The following is a 25898-nucleotide window of genomic DNA, read 5'->3' as shown; positions in this document are numbered from 1 at the left end:
TCACGCGTCCGCACTGGTTTACAACGCGGAGGACAACTTGCTCGTCCGCACCGGTTTACAATGTCACGGCCGATTCATTTGTCTGTTCCCATGGCCGGCTCGGCCATGATCGATTTCAGCTTTACTGGGGTGATCACACTAGGACATCTGTCGTGACAATTCCACGACACTTAGTGTGCTATCAAACGTCACAACGTAATTGGGTGACTATAAAGATGCTCTACAGGTGTCTCCAATGGTGTTTGTTGAGTTAGCATAGATCAAGATTAGGATTTGTCACTCAGTGTATCGGAGAGGTATCTCTGGGCCCTCTCGGTAATGCACATCACTATAAGAATTGCAAGCAATGTGACTAATGAGTTAGTTGTGGGATGTTGCATTACGGAACGAGTAAAGAGTCTTGCTGGTAACGAGATTGAACTAGGTATTGAGATACCGACGATCGAATCTCGGGCAAGAAACATACCGATGACAAAGGGAACAACGTATGTTGTTATGCGGTTTGACCGATAAAGATCTTCGTAGAATGTGTAGGAACCAATATGAGCATCTAGGTTTCGCTATTGGTTATTGACCGGAGATGAGTCTCAGTCATGTCTACATAGTTCTCAAATCCGTAGGGTCCGCACGCTTAACGTTCGATGACGATCGGTATTAAGAGTTTATGTGTTTTGATGTACCGAAGGTAGTTCGGAGTCCCGGATGTGATCACGAACACGACAACGAGTCTCGAAATGGTCGATACATAAAGATTCATATATTGACGATGTTATTCGGACACCAGATGAGTTTCGGGGTCACCGGATAAATATCGGAGTGCCGGGGGTTATCGGAAACCTCGGGAGGAACTAATGGGCCAACATGGGCCTTGTGAGAGAGAGAGGAGAGGGCCCTAGGGCTAGCTGCGCCCCCCTTGAGGAGTCTAAATTGGACTAGGAGGGGGCGGCGCCCCCTCCCTTTCCTTCTCCCTCTCTCCCTCTCCTTCCTTCCCCTCTCTTCCCTTGTTGGAAACCTACCAGGAATAGGATTCCTATTCCTAGTAGGAATCCTACTTGGGGGGCGCCCCATGAGGGTCCGCCAGCCTCCCCCTTGCTCCTTTATATACGGGGGTAGGGGCATCCTAGAACACACAAGTTGACAGTTGTCTTAGCCATGTGCGGTGCCACCCACCACAGATTTCCACCTCGGTCATATCGTTGTAGTGCTTAGGCGAAGCCCTGCGTCGGTAACTTCATCATCACCATCATCACGCCGTCGTGCTGATGAAACTCTCCCTCGGCCTCAGCTGGATCAAGAGTACGAGGGACGTCACCGAGCTTAACGTGTGCAAATCACGGAGGTGCCGTCCGTTCGGTACTTGGATCGGATGTATCGTGAAGACGTTCGACAACACCAACTGCGTTACTAAATGCTTCCACTTTCGGTCTACGAGGGCACATGGACACACTCCCCGCTCGTTGCTATGCATCACCTAGATGGATCTTGCGTGTGCGTAGGAAATTTTTCGAAATACTGCGTTCCCCAACAAAAAACGTTTTTGATGTCCCGGTTATAATCTGTAAAGCATGGCGCACTAAACTATTAATTAGTCATCATACCGAGCTTGTCAAACGTTCATAATGTCTGTATCTGCTCCTGCAATAGGTCTGTCACCTAACAGTGCATCAAGGACATAATTCTTCTGTGGAGCAATGAGGATAATCCTCAAATCATGGACCTAGTCCACATCATTGTTACTATCATCTTTCGACTTAGTTTTCTCTAGGAACATATCAAAAAAAGGGGAGCTACATCGCGAGCTATTCATGTACAACATAATTTGCAAATACTAACACGACTAAGTTCATGATAAATTAAAGTTCAATTAATCATATTACTTAAGAACTCCCACTTAGATAGACATCCCTCTAGTCATCTAAGTGATCACGTGATCCAAATCAACTAAACCATGTCCGATCATCACGTGAGATGGGGTAGTTTTCAATGGTGAACATCACTATGTTGATCATATCTACTATATGATTCATGCTCAACCTTTCGGTATCAGTGTTCCGAGGCCATATCTACATATGCTAGGCTCGTCAAGTTTACCCCGAGTATTCTGCCTGTGCAAAACTCGGTTGCACCCGTTGTTTGTGAACGTAGAGCTTATCACACCCGATCATCACGTGGTCTCAGCACGAAGAACTGTAGCAACGGTGCATACTTAGGGAGAACACTTGTACCTTCAAATTTAGTGAGGGATCATCTTATAATGCTACCGTCGTACTAAGCAAAATAAGATGCATAAAGGATAAACATCACATGCAATCAATATAAGTGATATGATATGGCCATCATCATCTTATGCCTTTGATCTCCATCTCCAAAGCACCGTCATGATCACCATCGTCACCGGCTTGACACCTTGATCTCCATCGTAGCATCGTTATCGTCTCGCCAACTATTGCTTCTATGACTATTGCTACCGCTTAGTGATTATGTAAAGGAATTATATGGCGATTGCATTTCATCCAATAAAGCGACAACCATAAGGCTCCTTCCAGTCGCCGATAATGGTTACAAAACATGATCATCTCATACTACAATTTATATCTCATCACGTCTTGACCATATCACATCACAACAAGCCCTGCAAAAACAAGTTATACATCCTCTACTTTGTTGTTGCAAGTTTTACGTGGCTGCTACGGGCTTCTAGCAAGAACCGTTTTTACCTACGCATCAAAACCACAATGATTTTTCATCAAGTGTGATGTTTTAACCTTCAAACAGGACCGGGCGTAGTCAAACTCGATTCAACTAAAGTTGGAGAAACAGACACCCGCCAGCCACATGTGTGTGAAGCACGTCGGTAGAACCAGTCTCATGAACACGGTCATGTAATGTCGGTCTGGGCCGCTTCATCCAACAATACCGTCGAATCAAAGTAAGATGTTGCTGGTAAGCAGTATGACTATTACCGCTCACAACTCTTTGTGTTCTACTCATGCATATAACATCTACGCATAGACCTGGCTCGAATGCCACTGTTGGGGAACGAAGTATTTCAAAAAAATTCCTACGATCACGCAAGATCTATCTAGGAGATGCATAGAAACACGAGGGGAGAGTGTGTCTACGTACCCTCATAGACCGAAAGAGGAAGCATTTATCAACGCGGTTGATGTAGTCGTACACCTTCATGATCCGTCCCGATCAAGTACCAAACGTACGGAACCTCCGCGTTCAGCACACATTTAGCTCCATGACATCCTCGCCTTCTTGATCCTGCAAGAGGGGCGAAGTAGTAGATGAGTTCCGGCAGCACGACGACGTGGTGACGGTGTTGGTGAAGAACAATCTCCGCAGGGCTTCGCCTAAGCACTACGGAAACTGTGGCGAAGGATAAACTAGAGGGGAATGGGTTGCCGGCACATGGTTTGGTGTTTCTTGATGTGTTCCAGGTGCTAGCCCTGCCCCTCTATTTATATCTTGAGCCCTAGGGTTGAAACTTGGAGTAAAAGCCTCCTCAAAGTCGGTTTTGCCTGCATGGGAGAGTTCTACTCGAACTTCTAGGACTAGACGCCACAGTAGTCCTTGGCGTGTGGCCCAGACGCCATGTGCCTCGTCGTCTGGCCCAGGGCCAAATGCCAGGGTCTCCAGCATTTAGCTCCCTGGCCTCTGCAAAACTCCTTTTGTACCGACCTAAAGCCTCATGGGCTTCACCCCTTGGCCGAACCATATCATCCTATATATCAATCTTTACCTCTCGGACCGTTTTGAAGCTCCTCATCAGGTCCGTGATCTCATTCGAGACTCTGAACAACATTCGGTCACCAACATACATAACTCATATAGTACTATGTCATCAACGAACGTTAAGCGTGCGGACCCTACGGGTGCGAGAACTATGTAGACATGACCGAGACAACTCTCTGGTCAATAACCAATAGCGGAACCTGGATGCCCATATTGGTTCCTACATATTCTATGAAGATCTTTATCAGTTGAACCTTATGACAACAAACGTTATTCCATTTGTCATCGGTATGTTACTTGCCCGAGATTCGATCGTCGGTATCCTCATACCTAGTTCCATCTCGTTACCGGCAAGTCTCTTTACTCGTTCCATAATACATCACCCCGTGACTAACTCCTTAGTCGTTTTCTTGCAAGCTTATGATGTGTATTACCGAGAGGGCCCAGAGATACCTCTCTGATACTCGGAGTGACAAATCCTAATCTCGATCTATGCCAACCCAACAAACACCTTCGGAGATACCTGTAGAGCATATTTATCATCACCCAGTTATGTTGTGACGTTTGATAGCACACAAGGCATTCCTCCGGTATTCGGGAGTTGCATAATCTCATAGTTGAAGGAATATGTATTTGACATTAAGAAAGCAATAGCAATAAAACTAAACGATCAACATGCTAAGCTAACAGATGGGTCTTGTCCATCACATCATTCTCCTAATGATGTGATCCTGATCATCAAATGACAACACATGTCTATGGTTAGGAAACTTAACCATCTTTGATTAATGAGCTAGTCTTAGTAGAGGCTTACTAGGGACACGATGTTTTGTCTATGTATCCACACATGTATCAAGTTTCCAGTTAATACAATTCTAGCATGAGTAATAAACATTTATCAGAGATATAAGGAAATATAAAATAACAACTTTATTATTGCCTCTAGGGCATATTTCCTTCAATAACTATGCGGCACGGCCGGACATTCTTAGCCCTTGTCGTAAGTCCATGAGACGGGGAGACGGGACCACATATCGTGGATCATTTTTCGTTACCGCGCACTCCCAAGACACTAATGGTTTGGATATGTGATCCGAGTATGCCTCTAGCCTTTTTGCACTGACCACCACGCGGGAATAAGTATGGGCACTCTGCGTCATACGTTTCTCCGAAAGCTCTTCCGACGTGAGGCGCCCATAACTTTCCCTAGTTGGACGCACCGACGAGAGGCACGACAATAGACCCAGTTAGGAGCCCCCATAAAGCATGTCTGGCTACACTGTTCAGCTCAATTTCGAGGGCACTATGACTAATCCAATAGGTGTTCAAGTTCAATTAAAGTCCGATTAAACTTTGATGCAAATGATGCTGAGTCATACTCCCTCTGTCCCAAAATAAGTGACTCGACTTTGTACTAACTTTATACTAATACTAGGTGATACCCCGCGTGTTGCGGCGGGGATTTGTTGTGAAATTTTTGAGTAACACCCACATAGCAAAGAAGATAACAATATGAATCAAGGGATAATTAGATTTATGCCCCTAGTTGTGTCCCACTCGTCTGTTTTACCCATAGTTCCCAAAAGTCACCCGTTATGTCCAAATCACTTTGCTCCTCTTATGCTTTTGCCCTTTGACCGTTTGACCGTCAGTTTGAAAACTTCATAACTAATTCATACTAAATCAGAAAAATGCAAATAAGATACCAAAATGTTCAGAAAAACATCACCTATATGTCAGTGTCATTTGCATCCATGAAAAAAGTGTTGGAAAGTGCCCATCCGAGTTTTAGCTCTTATGCTACCACCATGAATAGTAAAATCTAAAGAAGTTCAAAAAAATTCAAAAATAATTTGGTGGCAAAGAATGACAAATGTTTTAAGTGTCTGCCAAGTTTCATCAGGGAATAACATTCGTGGGTGCCGCGGCAAAAAAACAATCAGCACTCCAAGATAGATTATTTTTTTGCCACGACTTCAAGGAATGGCATTCCCTAATGAAACTTAGCAAGCACTTAGAACACTTGTCGTTCTTTGCCACAATATATTTTTTGAATTTTTTTGAATTTTTATAGAGTTTACTATTCATGGTGGTACCAAAAGAGCTAAAACTCGTATGTGCACTTTCTAACACTTTTTCATGAATGCAAATGACACTGACATATATGACATGTTTTTATGAACATTTTGGTATCTTATTTGCATTTTTTTGATTTTGTATGAATTAGTTATGAAGTTTTCAAACTGACGATCAAATGGTCAAAGGGCAAAAGCATAAGAGGATCAAAGTAACTTGGACAGAACTGGTGACTTTTGGGAATTAGGGGTAAAACAGACGAATGGGACACAACTAGGGGCAAATCTAATTATGCCATGAATCAATAATATGGTATACCGTATACTTCATATAGATGGTGATAATAATTAACAATGTTATAGATTCCACATATAATTGATTCAAAATTATTCATGGTATAAATATATATTATATGGTAAAATTATAGCAGTTTGTAGCATCAACCATAAGTGAACCATATTCTTAGCAGTTGTTTGTGGGTGTCGTCTTGGTAGTCAACAATGTATCCAGAGATGGATGGTCACCATACAATATGTTAGTAGTGTGTTAAGGCGCAGGCTCACATATGAAAGTAAAAAACTGGTTCTTTTGTGTTCTTCAAAGTTGTAGTTGCATATCTGTATTTCTTCTGAGCTTCTGTTAGCAAAAGAACATGGCATATCATTGTTTGAAGAATTAGGAAGAATCCTGCAGAAGGCATGTGTTGTCAATCAGGGTACATGCACGAAGGTAAAAGGAAAAAAAATATTGCCGACGGATTATGTTATTAAAAGATTCTTTTTAGATGAGAAAGGGAGCAACACATTTCTTGATTTTCATTGCTACATTTAGCCAATGCCTAATACAGTAAAACCAAAGTTGAGAATCCACAGGAAAAATATAAGCAAGTAGGGGCATAAATATGAAATAATAAAGTACAATAGGAATAGAGTCTTGTGGTTATATGTGGATTTCTCACCGGGTGGATCCTGTTGTCTATGAACAGCAGCATCGGTCATAATTTTTACACACCTCCAACTTTGAAACCATAACTAAACCAATCAATCACTGCATTTGAAGCAAACAACCAAAGACATAAAAAGCTGTCATGACATGGAAGCGGAAGGGATCAACTAAATTATATTTGGAAGGAGATCGTATGTACACATCAGATGGATTGTGTCGCTCACCATGATGATCTTTGACCTTTTGACTCTTGGCCTTGGAGATGGCTTTTGAAGAGGAAAGGAAAAGTAGCTTCTTTGCTTTTTCTGTCCATAACATATGAGCGAGTTCGCAATCAGATGGCATTGGATGGAACACGATTAGCGACGGCGGCAACAGATCCATTGGAGGATAGCGAGAATGGGGACGGGATGGGATGCATTCGCGGAGGAGACCATGAGTCAGAGAAGGCACGTATAGTGCGTTGCGGAGATTAATAGAACACGATTTGGTGCAGAAGATGAAGAGGATGAGAGAAATCAACCGATGCTACTGAGAAGCTGATAAGACGGATCTAGGGAAGTTTTTTTTTTTTGAGAATTGGATCTGGGAAAGATGATAGGGCTGTAGCGCATAACACGGTCGGTCGCTCCCTCTATTCCTTGCTTCTGGACTGAAGTTCCTGCCTGGACCAAAACTAGCCAACTATCTAGCCGACAACCTGGCTGCGTCAGCCCAAGTTCGAAACTGAAGCCTACTGGTATATGATACGTCTCCAAAGTATCTATAATTTTTTATTGTTCCATGCTATTATATTATCTGTTTTGGATGTTTAATGGGCTTTATTATGCAATTTTATATTATTTTTTGGGACTAACCTATTAACCGAAGGCCCGGTGCAAATTGCTGTTTTTTTTGCCTATTTGAGTGTTTCGCAGAAAAGGAATATCAAACGGAATGAAACCTTCGCGAGGATCTTTTTTGGAACAAATGCAATCCAGGAGACTTGGAGTGGAGGTCAAGGAAGCAACAAGGCGGCCACGAGGTACGGCGGCGCGCCCGCCACCCTCGTGGTCCCCTCGTAGCTCCACCGACCTACTTCTTTCGCCTATATATACTCTTATACCCTGAAAACATCGGAGGGAGCCACGAAACCACTGTTCCACTGCCGCACCTTTCTGTACCCGTGAGATCCCATCCAGGGACCTTTTCTGGCGATCTGCCGGAGGGGGATTCGATCACAGAGGGCTTCCACATCAACACCATAGCCTCTCCGATGATGTGTGAGTAGTTTACCACAGACCTTTGGGTCCATAGTTATTAGCTAGATGGCTTGTTCTCTCTCTTTGGATCTCAATATAAAGTTCTCCTCGATGTTCTTGGAGACCTATTCGGTGTAATTCTTTTTGCGGTGTGTTTGCCGAGATCCAATGAATTGTGGGTTTATGATCAAGTTTATCTATGAACAATATTTGATTCTTCTCTGAATTCTTATATGCATGATTTGATATCTTTGCATGTCTCTTCGAATTATCAGTTTGGTTTGGCCTACTAGATTAATCTTTCTTGCAATGGGAGAAGTGCTTAGCTTTGGGTTCAATCTTGCGGTGTCCTTTCCCAGTGACAGTAGGGGCAGCAACGCATGTATTGTATTGTTGCCATCGAGGATAAAAAGATGGGGTTTATATCATATTGCTTGAGTTTATCCCTGTACATCATGTCATCTTGCCTAATGCGTTACTCTGTTCTTATGAACTTAATACTCTAGATGCATGCTGGATAGCGGTCGATGTGTGGAGTAATAGTAGTAGATGCAGAATCGTTTCGGTCTAGGTGACAGGGACGTGATGCCTATGTTCATCATCATGCCTAGATATTCTCATAACTATGCGCTTTTCTATCAGTTGCTCGGCAGTAATTTGTTCACCCACCGTAATATATGCTATCTTGAGAGGAGCCACTAGTGAAACCTATGGCCCCCGGGTCTACTTTACATCATATAAGTTTCTGATATATAATTCTAGTTTACTATTTATTTTGCAATCTTTATTTTCCAATCTATACAAAAATACCAAAAATATTTATCTTATTATCTTTATCAGATCTCACTTTTGCAAGTGGCCGTGAAGGGATTGACAACCCCTTTATCGCGTTGGTTGCAAGGTTCTTATTTGCTTGTGCAGGTACTAGGTGACTAGCGTGTAGTCTCCTACTGGATTGATACCTTGGTTCTCAAAAACTGAGGGTAATACTTACGCTACTTTGCTGCATCACCCTTTCCCTCTTCAAGGGAAAACCAACGCATGCTCAAGAGGTAGCAACAAGGATTTCTGGTGCCGTTGCAGGGGAGATCTACACTCAAGTCAAGACATACCAAGTACCCTTCACAAACTCTTATCCCTCACATTACATTATTTGACATTTGCCTCTCATTTTACTCTCCCCCACTTCACCCTTGCCGTTTTATTCGCCTCTTTTCCGTTCGCCTCCTTTCGCTTGCCTCTTGTGTCTCCATGTTTTAGATTGTTTATTTGCCCTCATGGCTAGTTCTCCTATCATTGTTAACACTCCCGATAACGAAGTTCTTAATTCTAAACAAAGGGAGGGAGAAAACCTAAAAGATGCTTGGTATAGAATTTGCAATGCTCAGAATAGATCTATTAAAAAACAATCTACTTCCATTCTTCTTCACAATTTTTACGTAGGCATCACTCCTTGTTATAGATATGTTCTTGAGACCATCACCGGAGGGAATTTCTAGGGAAGCCATACTTTTTATTCTTATAATGCTATCATAGATTTGTTAGGCCCACCACCTCTTTTGGTCAATGGAACTATTTTAACTTTGGAACATGTGATGCAAAGGCTTGATATTATTGAAAATAAAATTGCCACTGTAGAGTTAATTGAACATTTGGATAAAAAGATCCACAACCAAATCACTCAATATGGATCTAAGGTAGGAGTTACTCTGAAAAATCTTAAGGAAAAGGAACCCATAGTCAATGAAAAGACAGATCAAGATTCCACTAGAATTGATAAACTCAAAGAACCAACTTGGGATCCGCTTTTTCTGCCGTTAAAAACACCTCAAATCCTCCTCCTACCAAATTTGCCAAATTTATCTATGTTCCTAAAAATAAGGGTGATTCTTCTAGTCAGAAAAATGAAGATCTCAAATCAATAAGTGTTGATGCCAACTTTTTAGTATCATTAAGGAACCTTTTGCTACAAATGAATTTCTTGATTTCATACCTAGGAGTTTGATCATTTGCAAAAACATAGAACATCCTAAGGATTATAAGTGTTCAATTGAATAATTTCCTACCAAAGATGACAATACCTAGATCTATTCTTGTTTTTATGCCTAACTAGGGGCGTTAAACGATAGCGCTTGTTGGGAGGTAACCCAATTTTATTTTTTCCCTTGCTTTTTGTTCCTATTTAGTAATAAATAAATCATCTATCCTATGTTATGATTGTGTTTTTTATGTTTTAATTAGTGTTTGTGCCAAGTAAAGCCTTTAGGATCTTCTTGGGTGATTGTTATTTGATCTTGCTGAAAAAACCCAGAAAGTTTGCGCTCACGAGAATAATTTTCATTTTTTTACCAGAGAGAGATAAAATACCAATTCCAACTGCAGTAGATCAACATACAAATTATTTAGGACTTCCTAATTTCTCAGGATTTTCGGAGTTACAGAAGTATTCGAAACTTCCAGATTACTATAGACTGTTCTGTTTTTGACAGATTCTGTTTTCCGTGTGTTGTTTGCTTATTTTGATGAATCAATTCTAGTATTGGGGGTATGAACCATAGATAAGTCGGAATATAGTTGGTTTAACACCAATATAAATAAAGAATGAGTTCATTACAGTACCTTGAAGTGGTGGTTTGTTTTCTTATACTAACGGAGCTCATGAGATTTTCTGTTTAGTTTTGTGTTGTGAAGTTTTTAAGTTTTTGGGTAAAGATTAATTAGATGGATTTTGGAACAAGGATTGGCAAGAGCCTAAGCTTGGGGATGCCCAAGGCACCCCAAGGTAAAATCCAAGGACAACCAAAAGCCTAAGCTTGGGGATGCCCCGGAAGGCATCCCCTCTATCGTCTTCATCTATCGGTAACTTTACTTGAGGCTATATTTTTATTCACCACATGATATGTGTTTTGCTTGGAGCGTCTTGTATGACTTGAGTCTTCGATTTTTAGTTTACTACAACCATCCTTGCTGTACACACCTTTTGGGAGAGACACACATGAATAGGGGTGGGCATATAAACCGATGACCGAAGTATCGAACCGAACTAACCGTGACCGAACCCGAAGTCACCGAAACCGAATTCTTCAGCCATAAATTCGGTCAGCTAATCTGAAAAACCGAACTCTCTTCGGTCAATTCGGTGTACGTATCGAGTAACCGAATACACCGAAGTACCGAAGAAGATGGACTTGAGAGAAACCTACGTAGTCACAGGCCCATAGCCCGCAGCCCACAACCCAACCAGTCGGCCTCAAGAGCCATAAATCCTTCTCCCAATCCCTGCCGCATCCGCATCGGCACCTCGACCGCATCCCTAGCCGCCGCCTGCTACTCTCTTGACCGCTGCAACAACTAACCATATCCATCTATCTCTCTCACTCCTCACCTGCTGCCGCTGCCGCCGGTGGCGATGGAGACCTCCCTGCGGCTGCACGGCGCCGACTCCACCTACGGCCAGCAGCTCGGCCTCTGCATCCACGCCAAGCAGAAGGTGCCCCTCGCCTACAACGCACTCCTACAGCTCGCAATCTTGCCACCCCATGTCTTCTACTTCTACTGATCCCTGTGGCCGGCGGCGCGGTCCACTTCCACCTCTCAGCCCCGACCCTCCTATCCATCTGACGGCAGTGCTCCTGCTCGTGGAGATGGAAGATGACCGGCCAGGCAGCGACTGTCTCTTCTGCTCAAGCCCGATGCACAGATCCGTGTTGGAAATCTTGGTATGTGATGGAATAAAGAAGGAAGTGGGTTGGCGCATGGATCTGGGGCTCTAATTTTCAACAGCGGGGGTGGAGAGGGCTGAGGTGATGGATGAATTACAGCTTGTAATTAGCGTGTATTTTTGCTATAATTGATCTTGATCGATGTCATATAGCCTGGATGTCTGAATCTCTGTTGCATGCTTGGTTTTCCTTTTGTCACTTACCCTCAAGACTGTGATTCTGTTTTGTTTTCGAGACCGAAGTTGGTCTTGCAGAACATCGGTGTTGTTCGGTCTTGACCGAGACCCGAACCGAAGTGTACGTGCACCGTTTTGTCGGTTAGTGCTTATTTAGGAAACCGATCGGTCAGCAAAAATCTAATAACCGATTTTTGTGGAAACCCGAAGCACCGAAGCGATCGGTTCGGGGGAACCGAACGCCCAGGCCTACACATGAATCAGAATTTATTAGAATACTGTATGTGGTTCATTTATATCTTTTGAGTTGGATAGTTTTGCTCTAGTGCTTTACTTATATATTTTTAGAGCAAAGTGGTGGTTTTATTTTATAGAAATTATTGATCTCTCATGCTTCACTTACATTATTTTGAGAGTCTTTTAGAACAGCATGGTAATTTTCTTTGGCTATAAAATAAGTCCTAATATGATAGGCATCCAGGATGGGTATAATAAAAACTTTCATATAGAGTGCATTAAATACTATGAGAAGTTTGATTCTTGATAGTTGTTTTGAGATATAAAGGAGGTAACATTAGAGTTGTGCTAGTTGAGTAATTGTGGAATTGAGAAATACTTGTGTTGAAGTTGGCAAGTCCCGTAGCATGCATGTATGGTAAACGTTGTGTGACAAATATGAAGCATGAGGTGTTCTTTGATTGCTTTCCTTATGAGTGGCCGTCGGGGACAAGCGATGGTCTTTTCCTACCAATCTATCCCCCTAGGAGAATGCTGTAGTGCTTGGTTTTGATGAGTTGTAGATTTTTGCAATAAGTATGTGAGTTCTTTATGACTAATGTTGAGTCCATGGATTATATGCACTCTCACCCTTCCATCATTGCTAGCCTCTTCGGTACCGTGCATTGCCCTTTCTCACCTCGAGAGTTGGTGCAAACTTCGCCGGTGCATCCAAACCATGTGATATGATACACTCTATCACACATAAGCCTCCTTATATCTTCCTCAAAACATCCACCATCACTACTAGGGAAAAGGCTAGCAGCGGCGCGGGTTTTAGGTGTATCAGTAGCGCGGGGACCGGCGCTACTAATAAGGCGCTACAGCTAACACGTAGCAGTAGCGCGTGCTCACCAGCGCTACTGCTACACAAGTGTAGCGGCAACGCGCTTAATGGAAGCTCGCTACTGCTAATAGCTATAGCGCGCTTCTCCTGTGCGCGCTACTGCTACTACCACGCTGCTGCTAACTTTTCTCCACTCGCTACTGCTAATTTTAGTAGTTTTTTGTTTTTTCGGCATATTTGTTTTGTATTTGAACAGGCTTTATAGAAGAATCTTTAGCACATACAAATGTCATCATGATACACATACAAATGCCTGCGAGACCACAAATGTAATCATAGCATATACATACAAATAGTCTCATCATAATCATCATCCAACACAAAGTGGTATCTTGTCATCATCTCGAAAATAGTGATACATGCAAGTCTCGAATACTTGCAACTACAACGTCATCCATCTAAACAAAGGTATACGCCAGAAGAGCTATCACTATGAGTGAGAGCGGAACTATGCAGTACATGAGGTGGCGGTTACGATTCCTCTCCCGCGCTAGCGTGAACCTCAAGTAACTAGCTTCTCCTTCTTGTTTGCTTTTGAAGCCTTTATGGTTGGCGCCCGAGAACCCATTCACTTGCGCCTGACACTCATGCCACTCGTTGTACACCCCCGGAACCTTCCCTTTGTACACGACATAGCACTTCCATCTTGCCATCAAGAAACTAGGTACCTGTTAGAGATGCATGTTCATGAAGAGCATGTACAATCATATATATGCAACAAAATATACTAGAGCAACACCGAAAAAGAAAGGGTTAGCAACTAGATGCAACATACAGTACGCAAATTAATCAACTAGAGGTACGCAGGTCATCGTACGCAAACTAACAAAGTAGCGTTACGCAAGTTCGGCAGGGACCATGGACATCACAAAGTTTCATCGCTACAAAAAGTATACAAGTTCAACCGACACATATCATCATCATCGGCATCATAAATCACTAGAAGTTCCATCCTTCCATATCATCGAGGATGGACCCTAGCTTCTTGAACGGCGTGAGGTCTAGACGTTGCATGCCTATGCGAGTTGGGACGTCAGCTCGTGATATAGGGCCGTGGTGGAACATCCCCTTCTCGTCGACGACTTCTTTCATGATGATCGTAGCAATGTCGCTTTGGATGCGAAATAAGTCATCTCTAAGTTTATAATCCTCTTCTCCATGAGATTCTAGCCACTTGTGGATATGATCATCATTTCTGCTTCTCATGCGAAGCTTTTGGTGATCCGTGTTGAACTGAATCATGAGATGGACGATGTAGAATCCATCCTTCTTGCTTCGTTTTGGGACATGGATGCAGGAGAAGTTAGTTTTATGCACGAAACCCATCTTCTTGTTCCTTTGTTTCCTGATCTGCATGTGGCCACCTCTAATGCTGAAACCTTGGAGAGCATCATCTAGAATATTCATTATGTGGGTGTAGTCTTTTTTCTCGTAGTCTCTGGAAGGGTCAAAATACACGGCGTGGGAGACTTGCGGGTAAAGAACGATAAGGACGGCACGCCCGTTGCTGCGGGGAAAAGACACCTCAAATTATTCCCCATATGAGAGAGAAGGAATGATTGAAATGTACGAAAGGGTTGTTCGGAACTGACTTACTTTGGATGATAAGGCACGAGGACAATTTCCCGGTCCTTATTCTGTAGCATGAAGTTTTGGAGGTACTCCCTAGCAGTTTCACGCTCAAAGTCGCCGAGACTCAAGAAAGACTTGTGCATGTAGTACGGATCCGCCACACAGATTTGCAAGACTTCTTTACTCTTCATGACGGAGCTCATATGTAGCGCAAAAAGGCGGACGATTGTAAAATCGAGCCGCCTTGTCAGAAACATCTCAAAGATATGGTCAAACCGTAGTAAGAACACCTCAGCGGGCCGTGTCTCGACGTAGCACTTCCCCTCAGGCACACGAGCCGCGTATGTCGGATATCCTGGATCCTTTGAGGCTAGTAGGCTTTTCTCAGTCGATAGCACATGGTCGTGCAGTCTCCTGAGATCCCTTGATAGTGCCTCCATCGGTTTCGGCGGTAGCATCGGCTCACCCGTGAGATGGAACATGGCCGAATCTTTCACGAGTACACGCTCTTCAGAATGCATCGTCTGGCTGCTTTGTGCTCTGGCTTGTTTGGAGGAAATTATCTTCCCTTATCTCTTCCTCTCCTTTTTCTTAGGCACACCTTCCAGACCCTTCCTTAACCCCTGCCCCAGGGTTCCCGGGCTAAGCACTGTATGACCCCCGGCTAGTTGAGCCTGTGTTGAGGCGACATCTTCAGGCGTGTCCTACGAGGAATTCATGAAGAGAGACTTTTTGCAATCCTTCCAACGACCTTCCTGCCCGGGCATATCATCCATATCCTCATTAGCATGCTGATAGCCCGATTCGTCATATGGTTGACTCATCATATCTATGTCACAGTCATACGTGTTTGTATTGAGGAAACCCATAGGGTCGACCTCCGTCTCATCATCCATTCTCTGTTCTACAGGACTGATTACATCAGCCAGTACTATTGCACCCCCTTCATCACGTCGTCCGCCACTCTACTCGGCACTACAGGAGCTGGTAATTGCGTAGGCGGGGTGGTGGTCTCCGCACATGCTTGTTGATGTGTGGTTATTGGTGTGCTCTCGGCCAGCTCCAGACGAATAAGATTCTTCGGCCATAGCAGCACCCAACCCTTGCAGCTTCCAATCTGCGGCGGGGTCTCGTCATCCTTTCCCACATGCTGTACTAGAGGAGGCAATGCCTCGTGCCCCAATTTCACACTGGACAAGCTAACCCTGAAGTTCCCAGCGGGGATCGGCTGGTTGTGGAACGTGGGTTTCAAGGGGTTCAATATCATCCCGTTTCCCATGTCGACCTTCTGGCCCTTTATCAAGTAGAGTATGGTGCACAGGGTTTCTTCGCCCTGCAAACACATATGTCTGTGGCGTTAAACATCCGAAAGGCAACAAAAATGGAATATTCTATATATATATATATATGTTGGTGCGACATGTAATTACCGTGACGGTGTCGAGCTCAGCCAAAGACGAAGGCCCACCTAGCGCGCCAGAGACTGAGGACTGGCTGCTATGAGCGGGAGCAACCGCGAGAGGAGGCCCGGTTGCGTGAGCAAGTGATGGTGCGGTGTTGTTGCTGTTCATGGAGTTGCTCCCGACGAAACTGGGCATCGGGAAATCATGTACCGTCTTGTCTGGATTTTCCTTCGTCCAGTTGATGATAGCTGGAACCAAGTTAGTAGTGAAATCATTTCTGCAGGCAGTTACAGCTGCATTGACTGCCTGCTGTAGCAACTCATTTTTCTCCTCGGCTGTTTTTTCCGCGTCCTCAGCTGCTTTTTTCTCGACTGCAAGCTTCACCTTCGCGTTGATGTCCGCTTGACTAAACTTATTTTTTTGCTTCTTGGCCTCCGGTCCCTCGTTGTAAAACACCTTCCACGTGGCGCCGTCTGTAGCGCCGTGCACACGACCATATTGCGGCCGCTGGCCCAAAGGGAGTCCCTTAAGTTCGTTCAAGGCCCGGTTGAGAGGGGTGTCCCACTTAGGCCTCGTCGGAGAAGTAGGCTTTCGGCTGCAAGCTGGTGATGCTTCTCCAGTAGTCTAATCAATTTCCTTGTGATCTGGTCCATGTAAAAAACCTTTTTCTCCTTGTCCCACTTGTAGCGGGCCCTGATGAAGTCACGCTCCAAGGGGTTGGTGAACTTCGCGAAGGGGTCTGGGAGACCCGCGGCTTCACGTTCCGCATCCTCCTTATCCCATATGGGCCTTTTACCGAGGTAGCCACGGCTTCCGAGGCGATGCTTCCCCATGTTCCTTTGCTGAAGGCTCTTGAATTTCGCAGCCTTAGCCTTGGCTGCCTCGGTAGCGCAAGTGTCCTTGAACTTTTCAAACTCCTCTTCCGTAAGTGTCGGATTTTCCTCCAGAATCTTGGACAGGGGTTCCTCGGCCTCAATAGCTCGTTTCACCCTCCCTTTTCAGGAGGCCAAATCATTGCTAAACACGCCCATGGCATGATTGTTAATCTTTTTCATCTTCGGATCATCCCACGGTTGTTCTATGTTATCATCCCGGTCGGGGAACTTGAATCTCTTGTGCAAATTTGTTAGGAGCAACTGCGTCAAATGTTCTTTACTCCTTAAGTCATCGTCGTTGATGCTCGCGCATTCCCGTAGTATGCATCCTACTTGGTTCCCATAGCACTTGCGAGGTTCTTCCGGCTCTAATGGCTCAAACTTGCCAGGTGCCATCTTTGTGATCACAAGTCGTCCAATCCCTAGTTTCACTACAGGAAACAGCTAGTTTGCCGTCAGTGAGCATCTTTGCCGTCAGCTTTTCATCGGGGTAGACGGCAAAGAGCACTTTTGCCGTTAGCTGCTGTCGGCAAAGAATGACTGACGGCAAAGAAAACTTTGCCGTCTGCTATTTTTGTTACAAACGGCAAAGAAAAGTTTGCCGTCTATGATTTCTATTACAAACGGCCAAGAAAACTTTGCTGTATGCGGTTTTTACTACAGACGGCAAAGAGTGCTCTTTGCCGTCTTTAGTAAAACCCGCATACAGCAAATAACTTTGCCGTCTGTAATAAAAACGGCAGATGGCAAAAAAGAAACACACCTCGCGGATCGACCTCGCGGATCGATAAGGTGGCATGATCCACACCCCACGCAATATATTTCTCCCATGCCCCCAACATGTTCTCTCTCTCTCCCCCACGTTCTCTCACCCCTCAGCCGACCCCACCACGTTCTCTCTCCCTTATCCCCCACATTCTCTGTCTCGTACGCATCTCTCTCTCTCTCCCGTAACTCCCCAGCAGCTCCGTCCCGGTCGCCGCCGGCCACCCTGGCACCGAGCCACGCTCCCCTCCAACTGCCCCGTCCTCTCTCCTCCCTCGAGCTGGCCCCGTCCCTCGTCGCCATGGAAACCGGCGCCGTCCTCCTGCCTCGTGGCGCCGCCCGTTCCCTAGCGCCCACCCCGCCGCCTGCTCCCCAGCACAGGCCGACGAGCAGCGCGGCCCCTTCCCTTTAGCGCCTCCTCACTCCAGGCAGCGCGGCCTCCTCCCTCTGGCACCTCCTCTCTCCAGCGCCTCCTCTCTCCAGCGAGCAGCACGGCGCAGACGGCGTGAACAGCGCGGCCGGCATGGCGGCTTCCTCACTCCGGCGAGCAGCGTGGCTGTCTCACTCTGGCGAGCAGCGTGAGTGGCGTGGGTTCCTATCTCCATCGCCTCCTCACACGGACGAGCAGCGCGGGCGGCGCGGCGTGGGCCGGTGAGCGGCGCGGCCTCCTCACTCCGGCGAGCAGCGCGGGCCGCGCGGCACGGGCTCCTCCCTCCGGTGCCTCCTCACTCCGGCAAGTAGGGCGACCTCCTCCTTCCGGCGCCTCCTCACTCCGGCGTGTCCTTCATCCAGTGTGGCCTCCCTCCGGAAGCGGCGCTTTTCTCCGATGAGGTCGGGCGCGGCCAACATCTCTTCTCCGGTGAGGTCGGTAGGGCGAGCAGCTTGGCTGTTGGGCGCGTGCGGGCGGCAAGAATCTCTGCTCCGGTGAGCTTTGGACGAGATGATGTGGACATGCGATGACGAAACTGTTGATCCAATTTTTTTAATGAAAAAGAACGCTTTGTCGTCTGTGATGTTTCTTCCTAACGACAAAGAAGTAGTCTGGCTCACGGCAAAACACTAACGCCATCCGTCAGGGTCGTTAGTCTGTTAGGTTGCTTTTCTTTGCTGTCTGGACGGTCTAGTTGACAGCAAATGGTATAGACTGACGGCAAAATCTTTGCCGTCATCCAGAAAAAATAGCAGACGACAAAGTATTCTTTGCCGATTAATATTTGCCATCTGACTTTACCGTCTACTTCCTGACGGCAAACTCTTTGCCGTCTGGATTTATGTCTTTGCCGTCTGTAATCCACAGACAGCAAATTACCTGTTTCCTGTAGTGTTTGTTAGGTTTTCGTATCCTCTGCTTCTCATGCTTCCTCTTTTAGGTAGCGGCATCGGCGCCGGTACCTTCCCCGCCGGTATCTTCCCCACCGGTACCTTCCCCGCCAGTCTCGGCGCCGCCATCGGTGTCGATGTCGTCGTCAGTACCATCATCGAGGCCGACCTGCAAACCTTGCTTAGCAGTCAAATAGTTGAGGTACTCTTGTTCACCCTCATAATCCATCTCGTCTGCATCTCGGTCAGAAGTCCTAGTTTCTTCGTTGTTCGACATGTTTCCTATGATTAAGTGTCCTCGTTTATTTCTAAAAGTATGAATAAATGAGAAATGACATAAAAAGAAATCTATGTGCCAGCACTCGATATGGCAACTATGTAGCACAAATCATGCCTTTATTCACGGCAAATTTCGGCATGACCTTTGCTAAAAAATGGACATATCGAGCGCCCGAAATTCACCGGAACGGAAATGAATCAACATTCCGACGTAACATAGGCCACTCGGATCATTTACCAAAATTGAACCAAAACATCACATGTCCAAATGACATGTTCAAATTCCAAACATGACATGTCCAAAACATGACATATCCACATATCACATGTCTAGTTCAAATTTGCATATAAATTTAGCCTACCTAAATTTGCTTTAACAAGGGATGTTGATTTGGACAATTGCTTAAATGCTGCCTTTTCTTTTAACTACAATTGCTTAACCCTGAATTTCTGTCCTATTTTAAAACCTAGCTAAATTCATAACTAAATAGATGAGCTAATTAACCTACTGCCCTAACTAAAACCTAAGTAAATTAATCGAAGAACCCTAGCTAGCAGAGAGAGAGGGGGGGTTTACAGAGGGTGCAGGGGCGAGGAGGCAGGCCCGACGATGGCCGAGGTTGGGAGGGGAGGAAGCAGAGGAGGGAGGCGAGGGCCGACGAGTCGGGGGCGACCGCACCGGGGTCGGGGGCGAGCGCCAGGTCGGGGGCGAGGGCCGGGTCAGGGGTGAGCGCCGGCCGGGGTCGGGGGCGAGCGCCGGGGCACGGCGGTGCGACGGGGGAAGAGAGAGTGGGGATTTGGGGGGAAAAGAGGTGGGATGAAGCAAGGAGAGTGAGCATTTTGGGTTAAGTGGACGTAGCAGTAGCGCATTTAGACAAAATGCGCTGCTACTACCTTCACTAGCTGTAGCGGTTTAGATAAAACGCGCTGCTACTACCTTAACTAGCTCTAGCGGTCTACATAAAACGCGTTGCTACTACGTTCACTAGCTGTAGCGGTTTAGATAAAACGCGCTGCAACTACCTTCACTAGGTGTAGCGGTTTAGATAAAACGTGCTGCTACTACCTTCACTAGCTGTAGCGGTTTTATAAGGAAATCGCTACTGCTAGCTTGACTGTAGCCGTTTTATAAAGAAATCGCTACTGCCAGTTTCCCTTTTTCTTTTCCTTTATTTTCTCCCACTTTTATTTCCCGAGAGCAGTGAACGAAGGGAAGGCGATATATATTGCATCATTTGACGGTTAAATATGTATACAAAATAGGAACATATATATTACATCATTGGACCCATGCATAATAATGGCTAAGTGTGTATACAAAATAGGAACATATATATATATTTCATCATTTGACCGATAACATACGGTTCCTCAGCGTTGATGTTTTCGTTTTTGAGTCAGCTTCTTTCCCTTCTTGTTCGTCGAAGAATAATTGAGCCCCTCATTGTGACTTTGCCTTTTCCATGGAGTACGATTTTTTTAGGTAATGTAGTATTGATCATAGTCTTCCTCGTTGGCGACTCCATCCATTCCAATGATGTTCCTTTTGCCTCTCCTGACGACAACACGACTGTGATTACATGGGTCGGTTATGAAGAAGTATTGTGTCACGTGCTTAGCGTGTACCCATGGCTCGTTTTTGGCGATAGCGTTCACGGTAGCGCTCTTGTCGTCGGGTATATTCATGGTAGTGAAAATCCGGTTTTCTCTTTCGACATTCTTAGCCCATCTGACATGGAACATCGTCGTGTTGTGCAGTCCAGAGTAGTCAAGCTCCCAGATCTCCTCGACCCTTCCATAAAATCGTTCAGTTGCGCCGTTGTCGCTGCCGGTCATGCATTCCATCGTCACCCTTGAGTTCTGATCATCACTGTCCATATATTTGGCCTCTGTGTAGAACGTGTATCCGTTGATATCATATGCCTGATAGGTTACGAGGTTGGGCGAGGGGCCATGTGCTAAGGCGTATATGAGCAATCCGTCCTTAGAGCCCTCCTCCGGGCGATTAGCAATAATATGCTCTTTGAACCAATGCAGGAAAGTGGAGTTGTGCTCTCTAGTAACTTCGGCATCCGTCCTGCATACCCCCGGTCACGATACCTCTTTGCGATAATTTCTTTGTGTAGTGCCACGAAAGGATCTACCTCGTCTAGGTGTTGTAGCACTACCAAGTTTGCTCTGTCAAAGTCGCTGCGTTGATCTGAGTATGCCACGTGCAGTTCCCTGCGACCGCTGCAGTGACCTTCTCCTTCGATCCTCCCATCGTGCTTGTTAACAGGCAAACCAACACTAACACCAGGCGGCTGGTCTACGCCATATAGCAAATTCTCACATAAAGAGATGCACTCTTGTGTCACATAGCCCTGGACGATGCTTCCATCCGGACAGGACATGTTACGAATGAATCCTTTGATGATCCCATTCATCCTCTCAAACGACATCATGTTGTGCAGGAATGATGGCCCCAGGTCTATTATGTCATCCACAATACGGACACACAGATGCACCATCATGTCAAAGAATGCGGGCGGGAAGTACATCTCAAGCTCATTCAGTATCACAACGATCTCTTCCTGTAGCCTTCAGAGCTGCTTCACACTGATCGACTTTCGAGAGATGACGTCGAAAAAGTTGCAGAGACCAATAAGCGTGTCACGGACGTGCTTGTCCATTATCCCTCTAAGGGCAACAGGTAGTATCTGCGTCATCATCACATGACAGTCATGGGACTTCATCCCGCTGAACCTTTTCTTGTCCGTGTCTAGATATCTGTTTATCTTGCCACAGTAACCAGAACTAACTTTGACTCCATAAGGCACTTAAAGAATTGATCGATCTCAGCCTGACTTAAGGTGAAGCAAGAAGGGGGGCAATAATCCTCTTTCTTTATTTTCTTGCCCTTCTTCTCCTGTGCCTCTGTCTCCGTCTCTGTCTCGTCTGACATTTTACGGGGCGGCATGTGCAGATCTTCCCTGATTTTCAAATGTTGCAAGTCTTTTCTTGCCTTCGGCCCATCCTTGGTCTTATCCGGCATGTTCATCAGTGTTGTGAGCAAGCTCTCAAGGACATTCTTACATATATGCATTTGATCAAGGCAATGAGGTGTATTGAGTTTGTGCCAGTACTCCAAGTCCCAGAACACAGACCTCGTCTTCCATACCTTCAGCAGCGGCTCCGGCGCCTTTCTCATCGTCTTTCCCGGTGCGGGGCACTCCTTCCAGTTTTTCAACAGCTCATCGATTTCGGCACCGCTCCGCTTACGTGGAGGTCCTCGATGCTCAGTGTGACCATTGAATAGATCTCCACGGTTTCTCCATGGGTCGTCCTGTTCGAGCCATCTTCGATGCCCCATGTACACGATTTTCCCAGACCCGCCATCTTTCCTTGACGTTAGCTGCTGAGACGTCGTATCATCCATGCACCGCGTGCTTCCGCAATATCCATGGCACACCTGGCCCGCCACATATCCATAACCGAGATAGTCCTGCACTGTCATGATCAACGCGGGTCTCATGTTGAAATACTCGCTTTTGCTGGCGTCCCATGTCTTGGCCGGTGTTTTCCATAATGTGTCTAACTCCTCTTGAAGTAGCCCCGGATACAAATTAATATTATTTCCTGGTTGTTTCGGCCCTTGAATAAGCATGCTCATGTGAATGTACTTTGATTTCATGCACAGCCAGGGGGGAGGTTGTACATCCATACAAACACGGGCCATGTGCTATGGTTGGTGTTCTGGTTGCCAAACGGATTCATGCCATCGATACACGCGCCGAGCATGATGTTCCTTGCATCACATTCAAAATACCGATAGAAGCTGTTCAACGCTCTCCACTGGCTTCCATCCTTGACGTGTCTCAGCTTCGGATCATCTCCATCGTCGGGCTTCTTCCTCTCCGCGTGCCAGCGCATTAGCTTTGCTTCCTTGGGATATACAAAATAACTCTGGAGACGGGGAGTGATTGGTAAGTACCATACCACTTTCTAGGGACATTTCTTCCCGGCCTTCTTGTATCGAGAAGCATTGCACACCGGACATCTTGTTTTTTCCGCGTGCTCCTTCCGATAAATTATGCAATCGTTGATGCATGCATGGTATCTAAGGTGTGGCAGATCAAGAGGGCACACGATCTTCTTGGCCTCATCAACACTACTAGGACATAGATTACCCACGGGAAGAACATCCTTTAGGTACTTGAGATGCTCATCGAGGCTAGTGTCAGTCCATTTGTTTTTAGCCTTCATCTTCAGGAGTTGGAGCGTGAAACTCAAGCGGGTCACCTTAGGATTGCGACCATCATACAATGGAGTGTTCGAGTCTACCACCAGTTGCTCCAGCTTAGCCTCCTCTCTAGAAGCAGCTATCTCAGTACTCGTCTCCTTGCGAAGCAATGCTTGAACATGAGGGTCCCGCATGATTGAACTTAGTACCGACGAACTCTGCTGCGTGGAGTCCATGTCATTCTCTCCGCCGCCATGTCCGGCCCCTTCTCCGCCGCCATGTCCGACCCCTTCTCCGCCGCCATGTCCATCCTCTTCTCCGCCGCCATTATTGATCATCTCTTTGTCTTGCCCCGTGTCATCATTGCCTGCCCCGTTGGCATCCTCAACATCGTCATCCTCATCTTCAATTATCCACCGAGTATAGCCATCCATGAAACCAGTCATGAGCAGGTGCGCTTCGACACAATCATCGTCATGGGGGTCAAGCCAAACTATTCCTTTGCATTTTCGACACGGACATAAAACCTCTGTCCGGTAATTTTCTTTCATGTCTTGCACCACCGACCGCAACCACCTGTCCACCATCGTTCCACCGACCATCATCAACTCTCCATGGTAATAAATAAACAAATTGATTATAAAAATGCGTGCATGCATCAAAGTCATACAAAAATTCGGCATGACCTTCCTTAAAAATAGGACATATATAGATCTAGAGTTTGTCCGGAATTCACCGAAACGGAAATAAATCGACATTTCGGCAAAACATACACAACTCAAAAGCACAATTTGGCATCAACTCATGCCACACACACAATTTCCATAAACATATCACACACACACATAAACATATTTCCATTTTGAAAAAGCATGAAATTTTAATCACCTATATCTCGAGATCGAGCACATGGTGGAGATGATGATGTAGGGAGATCACAAGTGCACAAAGCTCTTCTTGACAAAGATAGATCTAGTTAGGGGGAAATAGGTCACTTAACTAAATTCTACATCTACCTAGCTACCTAATTTGGGAGGAGACAACTTCAACTAGTGGAGGGGGAAGGAAAAAGAGAAAGGAGATGCATTAATGGAGGTGGTGTAGTTAGGTAGGAGTAATGAAGAGAGAGAGAGGTAGGTAGAAGAGGGAGAGTAATGGGGGAGAAGTATTGAGGAAGAAGAAGAGTGAGAGTGGGAGGGGGAGGGGAAAGGGGGGGGGGGGGGGGGGGGGAGGAGGGGGGGGGAAAAGGTGGTGGGTGCGGATTAGCAGTAGCGCGGTACGTAAAACGCGCTGCTGCTAAGAAAGTAGCAGCAGCGCGTTTTCGGTACAAGCGCTACTGCTAACCGGGACAAAAAGTGTGCCCGATTTGAAAATTAGCAGCAGCAACCTCAGAAAAACCATGCTACTGCTATAGCTATAGAAGTAGCGCGGCTCGCGGCACCGCGCTGCTGCTAAATGGAGTTGGGTGGGCACTATCGGTCGATATTTGTAGCAGTGCGGGTTACGTCGAGCGCGCTACTGCTAAGCACTTGTCAGTAGAGGGTTTTCCACACCCGCGGTACTGCTAATTAGCAGCAGTGCTCCTTTTTGAGCCGCGCTGCTGCTAAGATTCTGTGTATAGGGTTTTCCCTAGTAGTGTAAGTATGATTGTGTTAAATATTTTATGGATACCGATGCTTTTCAAAAGTTTAGCACTAAATATGGACTTGACTCTGAGATAGTAGCCTCCTTTTGTGAATCATTTGCTACTCATGTTGAACTCCCTAAAGAGAAGTGGCTTAAATATCATCCACCTATTAAAGAAGAAAATTAAAGAACCGGTACCAGTTAAAGGAAAACCTATACTCTATAATGTTGATCCAGTTGTTCCTACTGCTTATATTGAGAAACCTCATTTTCCTGTTAGGATAAAGGAACATGCTAAAGTTTCAACTGTGGTCAACAAAAGCTCTGTTAGAACACCTAAACCAGATGAACAAATTAGAGTTGAACCTAATATTGCCATGGTTAAAGATCTCTTAGAAGAAGATGTGGATGGGCATGTTATCTACTTCTGTGCAGAAGCTGCTAGTATTGCCAAACTTGAAAAAAGGGATAGAAATGGACCAAGTGTTGGCATGCCTGTCATTTCAGTTAAAATAGGAGATCACTGTTATTATGGTTTATGTGATATGGGTTCTAGTGTGAGTGCTATTCCTCACAAGTTATATCAAGAAATTAGGGAGGACATAGCACCTATTGAAATAGAAGACATAGATGTTACTATTAAACATGCAAATAGAGACACTATACCACCAGCTGGGATTGTCAGAGATGTTGAAGTCTTGTGTGGGAAAAAAATATCCTACCGACTTTCTTGTTCTTGGTACCCCACCAGATGACTTCTGTCCCATTATCTTTGGTAGAACTTTCTTGAACACAGTTAATGCTAGGATAGA

The sequence above is a fragment of the Triticum urartu genome, chromosome 7 (genome assembly GCF_003073215.2).
Source record: "Triticum urartu cultivar G1812 chromosome 7, Tu2.1, whole genome shotgun sequence".
NCBI classification, from domain to species: Eukaryota; Viridiplantae; Streptophyta; class Magnoliopsida; order Poales; family Poaceae; genus Triticum; species Triticum urartu.
The sequence above is the reverse complement of the archived record's forward strand: the minus strand, read 5'-3'. Positions refer to the sequence as shown.